At 37.8% G+C, this 12,506-nt stretch overlaps 1 non-coding gene across 1 annotated transcript; it reads left to right on the top strand.

Moving 5' to 3' along the window:
* The first annotated feature begins 2,448 nt into the window (after positions 1–2,448).
* Trnag-gcc lies at positions 2,449–2,519 on the top strand. Its single transcript has one exon. It is a non-coding gene; the product is annotated as a tRNA-Gly (tRNA).
* The last annotated feature ends 9,987 nt before the right edge of the window (positions 2,520–12,506 follow it).

Here is a 12,506-nt window from a genome sequence, read left to right as displayed (position 1 = left end):
ATTTTGGCTACGGAACCCTAAAAAGGCAGCGAGACTTAGGTTGAATTTAAGTAATATTAAAATTGCATCCTTTACAATATACTTACATGCTGAAACTTGAAACTAAAATAATTAAAATTCCTGATTGCCAATACATAAAAAAACATTCTAAATAGGTACATATTAGTTTGTGTCTTTTCCAAAAGAGCATTCAAATAATGTACAGTTAGAGTAAAAAAGCGCTTACTCACCTGACGAGCACTTGTGTGCGCGCTAGTCCGGCAGCAGCAACGTTCCATAAATATTTAGACGCGCACCATCACCGCGCGAATGTACTAACAACCCATCAACAAACAATATTAAACCATATCAACTGCTCGAGAGAGTCCGTTTCCGTCCAGCGAGCGGCTGTTAGTCCATCGACAACTTTATGTAGTTTTTAAACTGTTCCACGTTCAGAACTACCGTTTAAAAAGTTTTATATTTACACCGTTACATTGAGTTTTATTGCTATTTTAAAACTATTTTTAACCGACTTCAAAAAAAGGAGGAGGTTCTCAATTCGTCGGGATCTTTTTTTTTTTTTTTTTTTTTTTATATTTTTTTTTATGTATGTTCACCGATTACTCCGCCGTTTATGAACCGATTTTGAAAATTCTTTTTTTGTTGTATTGGGTTGAGCTTCCAGGTGGTCCCATTTTTTTTTTCAGAATTTTATCTCACCCCCAAGGGTGGGTAAAGGGGTAAAAACAGGGTATGAATTTCAATTTTGGGCACATATTAACCGATTCTAATGAAATTAAGAACGTAAATATAGTTCTTATAACAAAATAAAATAATAATTAAAAAAATTAAAAAACCGACTTCAAAAAACCACTAAAATGTAAGAAATAATTTAAGGTTTACACAAATTCTACTCGTATGAGACAGTACAAATATACCTAAGCAGGAACTGTTCTTTTTTGATGTTGGTGCGGTGACAAAGTAATCTGAAGAAATATGGCACCAACTTCAAAAAAGAACAGTTCCTGCTTAGGTATATTTGTACTGTCTCATACGAGTAGAATTTGTGTAAACCTTAAATTATTTCTTACATTTTAGTGGTTTTTTGAAGTCGGTTTTTTAATTTTTTTAATTATTATTTTTATAGGCGAAAATTAATACTTATTTTAGATAAGCGATTTTATACTAGGATTATTATATTATTATAGAGTTAAATTGGTAACAGGGATTATTACTACCGTATTATAAGCTGAGATTAGATTTAATCTTGTTACTTTCAAGCAATACTTTTACGAGTACAACGCTCTAAACTTCCTACAATAAATTACAACAAGACCTTAATAACTAGTTAATACAAACTTCAAGTTTTAATTTTAGTAATCGCTAACTTTGCCAACTATAAAAAGTACGCGCAGTAAAACTCGACGCGTATCGATAAAGTCCGTTTACGTCGCTCACTCAATAAAATTCACCAAGGAGTCTTTAGTCTTTGCACATTTCCGCCAAATCGATTTAAAAACAGAACGAGCATCTCGGAACAAGGACTTCGACTCGGCGTTCGAGATTTGAATTTCCCGCGCTCTGGGCGGGCGGCTCGCGTGGCGCGGGGCGGGCGAATGGCGGGAAATCCACGCGACTTCGCCTTTATGGCGGCCTCTATAGCAATAGTTCCACGTATAGTTTGTTTGTTGCTAGATTCAAGTGTTTTGTAGTTGCCTTTGTAAACACAGAGGACTTTGGTAGTGAAGGGTACGTTAGAGATCTTATCTAAGAAGTACATACTCAGCTAGAAGTGAATTTTATTTAGTAAGTACCTACTTGATATGCACAAAGGAAAAGCCAGAAATAATACGCAAACAGCTAATTACATTTTACTGATCCTACTAATGTTTGAAAGTTAGGCAGTAGGACACATGTTAGGTACCTACCATACCACCGAACTGGTCCATCCATAGTGATAGTGATAACTGATAAATCAGAAACCGTAAATATTTGTTTATGAGAAATTGGCACTTAGTGCACTTAGTGCCAATTTCTCCATTCTCGGTTAGAGCATAACCAGCGAGTAGTGGTTAACTTTTGACACATCTGTCATGAATTTTATATGGAGATGACGTTTAATTTATAAATCAATCCCTGTCGGTTAGATAAGTCGACAATGGAGAAATTGGCACTAAGTTAGATATGACAAGGTAATAGTATTTTATATACAGCTGCACGAGCAGTTAACCTTATTGTATAGTTGTATCTGATGACATTGTATAGGTGGCCGGTAGACACTAGACTAGACACTAGACTTCACTAGACTCGCACAAGTCGCACAGGACCGGAAGAGATGGCCTGATAGGGAAGAGGCTTATACCCAGCAGTGGACAGATAGGGGCTGATAATGATGATGATGATGATAGTTGTATCTAAACACAAGGACTTACTACCAGTAGTTATGTTTTGCACATTCATCCATCAGCATCGGTGGTTCAGTGGTAGAATGCTCGCCTGCCACGCGGGCGGCCCGGGTTCGATTCCCGGCCGATGCAATCTCTTTTGAAATTTTTACTTAGATATTTTTTCTGTTTTAATCATTTATTTATTTTTTTCAAATATTATTCCATTAACCAACATAAGTTCATAAATTTTCCGTAAGGTGGCGCCAGCACACGCACTAAGTGGCATTTAATTAAAAATATGTCAAGCTTCCCTCGCGCGACCACAGGGAGGGATTAGGGAGGGAGCCCCCGCCCCGCGCACCGCGCCGCCCCCGCACCGCACGGAATATCGCGTTTAGATGCTACTTCAACCAATAATGCCATCGCGCTTCTAACATTTAATACTGATGGTGTGTAACTCTACACTTTTGTGAGAAGAAAATTGTTTTCAAAGAAAGTGAGATGTAGGGTAACGTAACGTACCTAGGGACATTTTCGACTACCCCAACTTTGAATGAAGCTATCGCAGCGTACAACTAAGATATTAATGTGAAATTTTCTTTATTCGGTAGGATATATAATCTATTATCACTAGTATTTGTGCTAAAGCTTTAGTGTGGCCAGATTTTATTAAATTAAGATAAAAGTAAAAATGCTTGTTTTGACCCAAGGTACGTTACACGTTTGTACCTTGGGACACTGTTTCCTATAGCTTTGTACTATGGAAAATGCAAACTTCTAAATAACGCCTTATATCTCTGTTCTTATTGATTTACTGCATCTCTCTTCTGTCTAGTTTCACTCTGGCACTAATAAGAACAGAGATATAAGGCGTTATTTAGATGTTTGCATTTTCCATAGTACAAAGCCATAGGAAACAGTGTCCCAAGGTACAAATTTAATCGTGTCCCAAGGTACAAAAAAGCAATATTTAACCAAAATTTAAATATCTTTATTTTTAATTAATAGGAATCTTTCAGATAATTACCATGTCATAAAATTAAATAACTGAAAAGTTATACGTGACATCCATGTCTTTATTTTGAGCATGCCTCAATGAGATAAAGCAACACAAAAAACTATACAAAAGCTACTTTTGACTCCAAAAAACTTCATATTGTCTTCACCACACACTCGATGCTGGTATGATCACGAGACTCACTAGTTTTGCCAAGCGAGTAAAATACTATGCCTAGGGTAGAATTTTAATGTGTTTATTTAGCCGGTTTTTAAAATACAATCAATGTCCCGAGGTACAAGCGTCCCAAGGTACGTTACGTTACCCTACCTACTTAGTAATAGTTTTCAAATACTTAATATACTTGTAAAAATTCTTCTTCCTTATAGAAAGTTATAGAAGCAAGATGAATAGCTATTAGTTGTAATTTAAATGTATAAAATTGAAAACAATTGAAAACATGATCCATGTAAAAGTTATAAACTTAATTTAAATTGGTGTTAAAATTTTGCAAACTGCAATTAATTTACTTCTGACTCCGCACAACACCGCTACTGACCAACTAATAATAGAGTTCAGATTTCAGAAGTGCTGTGCAAACGTTTTGTCCCAACAGCGGGCAACTTATCATTGTTATCATAATTATAAGTAGGTATAATGCACTCAAAGCAATAGAGGCCGGAACGAAATTATAGTGTAAGGTAAGACCTTGTTGCAGTTTTAATTGCCTTCTAAATATATAAAAAATTAGCAAGTAACTATTATCTACTTATGCAACTAATGAATCTAAACGATACGATTACACTCACGAGCAATGAAAAAGTTCCAGTGGCATATGGAATGTGAATATAAGTGGAACTTTTTCATTGCACGTGAATGCAAATTATTAACACACGGTAAGGCTACTATGGGCATAGTGATAATGTCACAAAACAGGTACAAAAATGTATCCACCCCGCATCTCCCCGAGATGTAGCTAGATAGCCGTTAATCTCCACATAGCGGCATATTGTTCCTCGCTGGCAGATACCCAACGACTCGCCCCACAGGAGCCGACCCGACTCATAATGGCCTTTATTTAACCTTTATTGCTAACTTTAATAACAAATTAATGTGCAAGATACGAGCAGGAAATAGTGCAACTGCAGTGCGGAGAAACACACAATGTGGAAACTAAACTAGATATTTTTGTTATGAACTGCATTTAAAGTTATTAAATTTAAATGTAGCCAACTTTCTGAGGTCACTTTGGTTTTATTAAGTTATGTTACATCGCTCCACTTTTAACCGCTCAAACCAAAAAACGGCAACCCGCAAAGCGTATTCGTATACATTGCAGAGCCAACCACATTATTATCCAAACAGCTGCACAGAAACATCACGACTGCAAACACCACACAGCGTAAAATTCACCGAATGTTCAAAATCAAATCAGCTGCCATGTTGTGTGAAAAACAGTATACGACACCAGAGGGCATTGTGTCCATCAAATGCACATAAAGCAATCCTGTTATTAAGTAACGATTGTGATGGAAATCGGCCGGTGGGGGCGGGGTGCGGGGGGTGGCTTACTGCCGCGATAACATCGAGTATGACATAGAGGGGCGGTAAGGGACGAGGCCGATCGGGATCGCAAGTTAGGCCCTGGCCTGGGATATCTGGAATATGATAGATGGAAGTCTCCTACCCTCCAATCCTTCAATTATTCTCTAAAATTACTATTAATATGATTTTTAACAGCAGTTTATAACAAAAATATCCACGGACTAAGGGTGACTTGCACCAAACAATAATTAAACTATTAATTTATTAATACTTTAGATTCAGTTTCATTTAAATGTTTGGTGCAATTTCCTTAGCATAATTTCCACAAGTTAAGCAATGCATTGTATGTTTATCTGCAATGCAGTTCCACTATTTTCCGGGAGCACACCAAGCAACGACTTAATATCTCTAATAACAGGGTTCAAACAAGGGTCCTAACGCATCCCATAATAGTCTCCTGCAATAGTTGGGGCGGCGGAGGCGCGTGCGACAGCTCGCGAGCTCGGGCTGCCGTTAGGGCGGCTAATTGTTTTATGAACTCTAAATTTGAGTCATAAAAATACTATGTCTTTGTTAGATCGCCTGTAATCGCCGACACTGGGGCTGTTGATAGACTTGTTAGGGATTATGTCGAGTGCAGCGCTTTATGGAGTGGGCCACAAGAGGATAATTTCATTTCATGTTCGTAAATGCATCGTAAATAAGTTCGTGATTGTGGGTCGGTATCACTTATCAATTTGTAGATATCATCTTTATTATTTTCTTCATTTCATCTTTCTTCTTTACCAACACCTGACTTCCCGTCATTTAATATTCGTCAATTCTCCGATTGTGATGTTGAGAAGAATATTCTTTCTATTACTTCCAACGCGGTTGGGAGTGACAGCTTGAGTCGAAATATGATAGTCCCTATACTTGATATTATCCTTCCCATCATCACGCATATCCTGAACTCCTCTATTCACTCTAGCACTTTTCCCTCCCTTTGGAAAGAAGCCCAAATTATCCCCCTTCCTAAAAAACATAATCCTTCATCTTTCTCGGACTATCGACCTATCTCCATCCTTCCTTTCCTCTCCAAAGTCCTTGAACGTCTTGTCCATCACCAATTAACTGGTTTTCTTATTCGAAACAACCTTATGAATCCCTTTCAGTCCGGCTTCCGCCCTGGCCACAGCACGGTCACTGCTCTTGTGAAAATCACTGATGACATTCGCCAGGGTATGGAAAATGGAAAACTGACTATCCTATCCCTTCTTGATTTCAGCAATGCTTTTAATACTGTCAATTTCGACATCTTGCTTGGAATTCTTCGTTCTCTCAACATATCTCCAACGGTAATTGACTGGTTTCATAGTTACTTGCATGGGCGCCAGCAACGCATCCGTATAGAGGATTCATACTCTAAATGGTGCAGTACCTCAGCTGGTGTACCGCAAGGTGGCGTGTTGTCCCCTCTCCTATTTGCTATCTTTATCAATAGTATCTCTGATAATCTATCTTCTTCCTACCACCTTTACGCTGATGATCTCCAAATCTATACACATGCAGTTCCTTCCGACTTACCTCAGGCAATTTCAGAGACGAACATTGATCTGAATAACATATCAGATTGGAGTAAACGATTTGGACTTAGGGTTAATCCGTCTAAAACACAGGTTATCATAATAGGCAGCTCTAGACTGTTGTGCAATGTGGATTTTCCGAACCTTCCTTCAGTACTTTTTGAAAATATTAAGATTCCATATGCAAGTACAGTAAAGAACCTGGGAGTCTTCATTGATAAATACTTGTCTTGGGGACCTCAACTAGAATCAGTCAGCCGAAAAGTGTTTGGCTCTGCTGCTTCACTTAGGAGATTGCGTAATTTCCTTCCAACATCCACTAAGATTGCGCTTTCGCAATCTCTATTATTACCAATTCTTGACTATGCCGACGCCAGCTATCTCGATCTCACCCAGGAGCAACTTAACAAGCTTGAGAGACTTCAAAACTTCTGCATACGGTTTATATTCGGTTTACGTAAATATGACCATGTCTCCGAATTTCGCTCTAAACTCAAGTGGCTTCCTATTCGCCTTCGACGGAATACGCATATACTATCACTACTTTACAACATACTGTTTAACCCAGCATCTCCTCCCTACTTAAAAGAGCGTTTCAAGTTTCGGCACTGTTCGCATGACCGTACACTTCGCTCTGCACAGAACTTGCGTCTGCAAGTTCCGCTGCACAAAACTGACTTTTACGGCGATTCCTTCACAGTGACGGCCGTACTGCTCTGGAATGCTCTTCCTGAGGAAATAAGACGTGCACCTTCTGTGGCTTCCTTCAAAGAAGGGGTCAAAAGGCACTACCTAAAGTCTCTGCCTTAGTTGAATATATTATTGCTGTATATCATGTATCATTCTGTGTAGGTATATGTATATAGTATTATATGGGTATATATATATTGTATTTATTTTGTTGCTTTATTTGTTTATTTAGTATATGTAGTGTTTATGTAGTGTATTATACTCTTGCACCACAACTACCTCTAATCCTATTTTTTAATTTATATAACTCTCTTCCATCCAAAGGTTGTCTGGTAGAGATTGCTATAAGCAATAAGGCCGCCTTTTTGTACTGTTGTTATTTTTAAGTTTTATTTTGTATTGATTCTGTTTTTTTTGGTGCAAATAAAGAGGATTGTATTGTATTGTATTGTATTGTATTTTACTGCTAGTTTCAAAGGGTAGAAGGAGCCTCCTACTCTAGCGAGTTTAGTGACGTATAAACTGTATGCACTATCATTTCTATATATTATAGCTGTAGGTATCTAACTACCTAGCTAATCACCTATAGCCGGCGGCGGTTTGTGTAGCTAATGCGTAACACAGCGCGTACCAGTGTAGCGCGTTGTAACGTTGTAATGTTACGTGGTGTAACGTTATCGCTTGCCACGCCGTCCGTCACGCAGATACCAACCGGAAGTGCGGAGCGCCGGAAGCTGCGGATGTGCGATCGTCATCACGTGATAACAGCCAGTGTTGTCTATGGTGTAACAGAACATTTCATCGATTGCAAAGTCGTTGGATTTTGTATACTGCTCGCTTGCGTCACACTTTTTGTAGGACAGATAGTCAAGCCGACTTATTTCCTTCCTTTGTTCTTTGTTTTCTTGGCCAACTTTATGTAGGACATGTGTGTTATAATATACTATTGCGGTCACCCATATATTATCGGATGTGGGTGAAAAATTCTACATAGCCCAAGATTTCAATTTTAAGAAATGAAAATTCCTCAGTTTATTTATGTACCTTGACATACAAGCGTAAAGCGGATATACCAGTAGTCGTAATTCGTCATAACTGAATTTATCCACAGTCGAAAGTCTTAAATCACTCAACATGTAAAAGAGCACCTAAATCCTCATATTTGTCTCGCCCCCACTCGCGTCTCGTCTCCTGTAATCCTCCCGCCACGAGACACGCTGGGAGCGGCGCCAGCTGTCGCGGTCGTGATGATGCACCACCAGGAGGTGGCATGCAACCTGTGTGTTTCATGCAACGAGATAGAGTCGTGGATAGTGCGGCAGGGCTTCTAATGTTACCCTTCTTTGACGGGAGCTTTTGCCTGCAGGGGCGACGATCTTTAGGATGACGTTTGGATTTACTGCTGTTTGGTTTATACACTCGCGAGCAATGAAAAGGTTCTTGAGATAAAATCATAAAGGTATGGATTACTTTATATGAGATCCCTAACATTGTTCCGCGATTTTGAATAGCGGTAGCTTGGTTACATCGCCTCGCCTCTGACTAATTTAACGGGAATCGTGCCGAGAGCAACGAATAAAAAAGTTTTGAAAATAAGCAAAACATGCACGTTGCAATTATACTTGCCTACTGGTAATGTTAATTATTACTAAATGATGTGTTAGTAAACAACCTGAAGATACAGCCTCATGAAGCGAAACGTTCCCTTGTTAGTGGAGCCGCGCGGGGATTACCCTCAAGGATTACGATTAGCTGTTTCATGCTCGCACAGGGGTACTAGTTATTATTCTTTAAAAAAGATTCTTTATTTATTTATTTAAAAAAAAAAGATGTCCCCACATATTTATTCTGTGGCACAGGACAGCCCCGGGAATAATATTTAGTTTTGGTATTTAGAATTATGTCAACAGAATTAACCATATGGTATGTTCTCACAAAACCTTTCACATGTTAAATGTGAATCTGCGAGAATAAGCCATATAGCTCATTAAAAAATATAAATTTTTTGTTTTTGTACACTAAAATCATTTGCAATTCAGTCTAAACCAGAACGAAGATGATTCTTTTCTTTTCTAATATTACGAGTATATAACTGTGGATAGACAGTTTTTCCCATAGAGTAACTCTTTTCCCTCACACTTAAGTAAGTATGTAAGTATATTTTATGTATTTCTATTAATTTAATTATCTAGTGACTATATTTAGTTTTTCCTGTTTAATTTTTTTTTTTTTGCACCTTTCTACTTGTTTTCTTGTACCTCCTGTAGGTTGGCTGGTAGAAAATGCTTTTAGCATTAAGTCCACCTTTTGTACACTTATGTTATATTTGTGCAATAAAGTATTAAGTAAGTTAAGTAAAAGTGAATAAAAAATTATTAGATCCTAGTAGTGTCACTGTTATCGCAAGTTTCTCTACCATATCATGAGCCCCCAGTCTCCGTCACTCTGGTAAACCGGGCGGCGTGTGAGCGGGCATGCTCCGCAAACATTCGCCTGCACCGCCCGCCCTCGCCGCCCGCCCTGCGTCGCCCGCGCCGCCTAAGCGCATTAATAAAGATTTTTAATCGACAACTAAAATGAAGGAGGGTTCTTGCTTCTTTAAATCGTTAGTGCAATAACATATATTCATAATTTGCCGCTGAAATAAATTATTTTTTATGTTTTTGTTGTCAGGGTGTAAGTGTCAATGATAGTTGATTTAAGTAGGTACCTACCATAGATAAAAGTTCTAGTTATCACTGTTCAAAGATTAGACAGTTTTTTTTTGAGATTGGACGAAATAGAATATCAGTCATAAACTTATTTAATAACCCAGTACCTCCTATGCATAGAGAAAAAATAAACAATTGTGAAAAGAGTGGCATCTCGAGGAGTTTTTTGTCATACTCTATACGTCATAAACGTCATAATACGTGAAAAGCGCCATCTCTTTATATTTCTCAGCCTCATTGTACATACATACAGGGTGCCCTGTTGGGACACCCTGTATATATAGATATTGTTATCACAAGTTAATAGCCGGATCTCCACCAAACGATCCAATGCGATCCGATCGCCCGATCCAAGAAGTTTAGTTTGTAAGATTCCTTGGATCGCACGATCGGATCGCGTTGGATCGTCTGGTGGGGATCCGGCTATTAACTTCAATCTATAAGAGACATATTTGCCATAACGTAGTTACACCACACAACAGTTATTACATTAAAATTTATTATCTAAATCTAAGTTCAATCTATTTATGTACCTACCTACATGCAACAATAAATTAAAAACAAATTATTATATAATTCTTTATTACCTCGCATATAGGTAACAATGTTTCAGTTCAGTTTTGTTCATGTCACTTGTAAAATAATATGCGAGTGGGTATGTGTATTCCTTTTTATTCCTTTCACCATGAAAACCAATTCATGTTTTGCTAGTTTATGTTTCCCAAGAGAAGCAAATCTTGTCACTTGTGGTGATAAAGTCATTTCGTCCAATAGTGCATCATTTATCCTCGCGAGGCAAATCTTTGACGACATTTATCAGTTTGGTACACATAGTAGGTATTTTAATCTTCAGCGGATATGAAGATGTCGATCGCTCTTTGCCAGTGCCGCCATTTCAGCTCGGTTCCCGTGGAACCACATGGAACCTGGATCCATATGTAATCTGTCAGGTCACAAGAATTTCATAAAAACCCTTTTTGCGGATAAAGATGCTTTTTCTTGACACACCATGTTTATTTTTATTTGTAGGTATATAAAATTTATAAATAACGATATACCGAGAGTATAGGCTTTTATTACAAAAATGTTATTTGCGAGACATTGTAAGACAACTGAACTGACACTGACACGCAATTTTTTCATAATAGCCATAGATCATGACAATGTTAACATTCAAATACTACTTATCTATGTGTCTTGTTATTGTTCTATGGTCTTGTTCACAACGCCATCTTACATCTTTTTTGGTAGTAAGAGTAATATAAAGAGATGGCGCAACCTTCTACTAAAAGTTCAGCCATTAAGGCACTGAGCCCCCCCTGCTCCTATGCTAAGCTAAAATATATAATAAAATAACAGTCAATCCTTTTAAAAAACAATATTCTAATCTACAATTTAACGAGAATATTGTCAGTCCCACGTATTAAACCATTAACAGCTCGTTTTATCGCAATAATCATAGGAACAGTCTATAAAACTGAACAACGGCAATTATTGAGTTCATAAAATAGTGAGTCGCGTAACGTGCGGATATTTCAACCCCATAAAAGTTTTTTATTATAGTTGTTGTGAGCTACGAAGACCCGATTACCTACATGATAAAAATAAGTTAAAACCTTTTCGGACCTAGGTACTTATAGTATTTAAATATTTTATTAGTTAAATAATCATTTAGGAATCACACTAATCAACATTTCATTTAAACACAGTGTTGACAGTTTACCTAATACAGTGAACACAAAAAAGTTGTTTTTATTCCAATCGCAAAAAAATACCTTATGACGTCCAGTCATCATGAAACTTACCGTAAGGAAATAAATAAGTAATAAAGTAGGACATTTTACGGCAGTCGCGTGTCGCTGACCGTGTCGTGCGGCGCTGACGGTACCGTATGCATTGCATACCGTAGTAGCTTGTCGACACACTCACGGGAAATATAATGGGGACATTCAGGATGTTATGAATACCTACGTCATTGCAAAGTTTATTGTTTCAAAAGATCAAGGTTTATTAACCGCAACCGCATATCCGCATTTTATACCAACATTGTAAATAAAGCAGAACACCGTATGATAAATAGGGACGACACGAATCGAATATACTACAGCTGATTTAATTTTGTTTTGTTTTTTTTTTTCTTTTTTTTTTATTTATTCAACAAAAACTTACGACTATTTTTAACAATTTGTTTCGCCAAACTGGTAACAGTTTGTTGGCGGTACGCTCTTATCATTAAATTATATAAACCTATAATATATGCATGCAAGTGTACTACTACTAGCTGGGTAGTTAATCTTTGGAAGGGTGTGCGATGTCCCCTTTTCAGTAGATCAGACAGTCTCACCGCCACTGGGGTTATTGTGGCGGTTTCTGTAGCCAATTTATAAAGTAAAGAAGAACTTGGTGCTATATATTTCGAGCTTTTGATCGAAAAACTTCCGCAGTCATCTCTCACTACCCCTTATAGGATTTCCGTGATAGTGTTGCGCTATCATAATGCGCGAGTTTTTCCTCCGAATAACAACAAACAGCCTGCGAGCGCGTGTGGAGCCTCCGAGCTGCGTGTTGCGCCTCGTTATGAACCGCTTCAGAATAATGCAAAAATACATTTCATTTCATTTCACGTGGA

Source organism: Plutella xylostella, chromosome 29 (genome assembly GCF_932276165.1).
Source record: "Plutella xylostella chromosome 29, ilPluXylo3.1, whole genome shotgun sequence".
In the NCBI taxonomy this organism is placed as follows: Eukaryota; Metazoa; Arthropoda; class Insecta; order Lepidoptera; family Plutellidae; genus Plutella; species Plutella xylostella.
The sequence above is the reverse complement of the archived record's forward strand: the minus strand, read 5'-3'. Positions and strand labels throughout refer to the sequence as shown.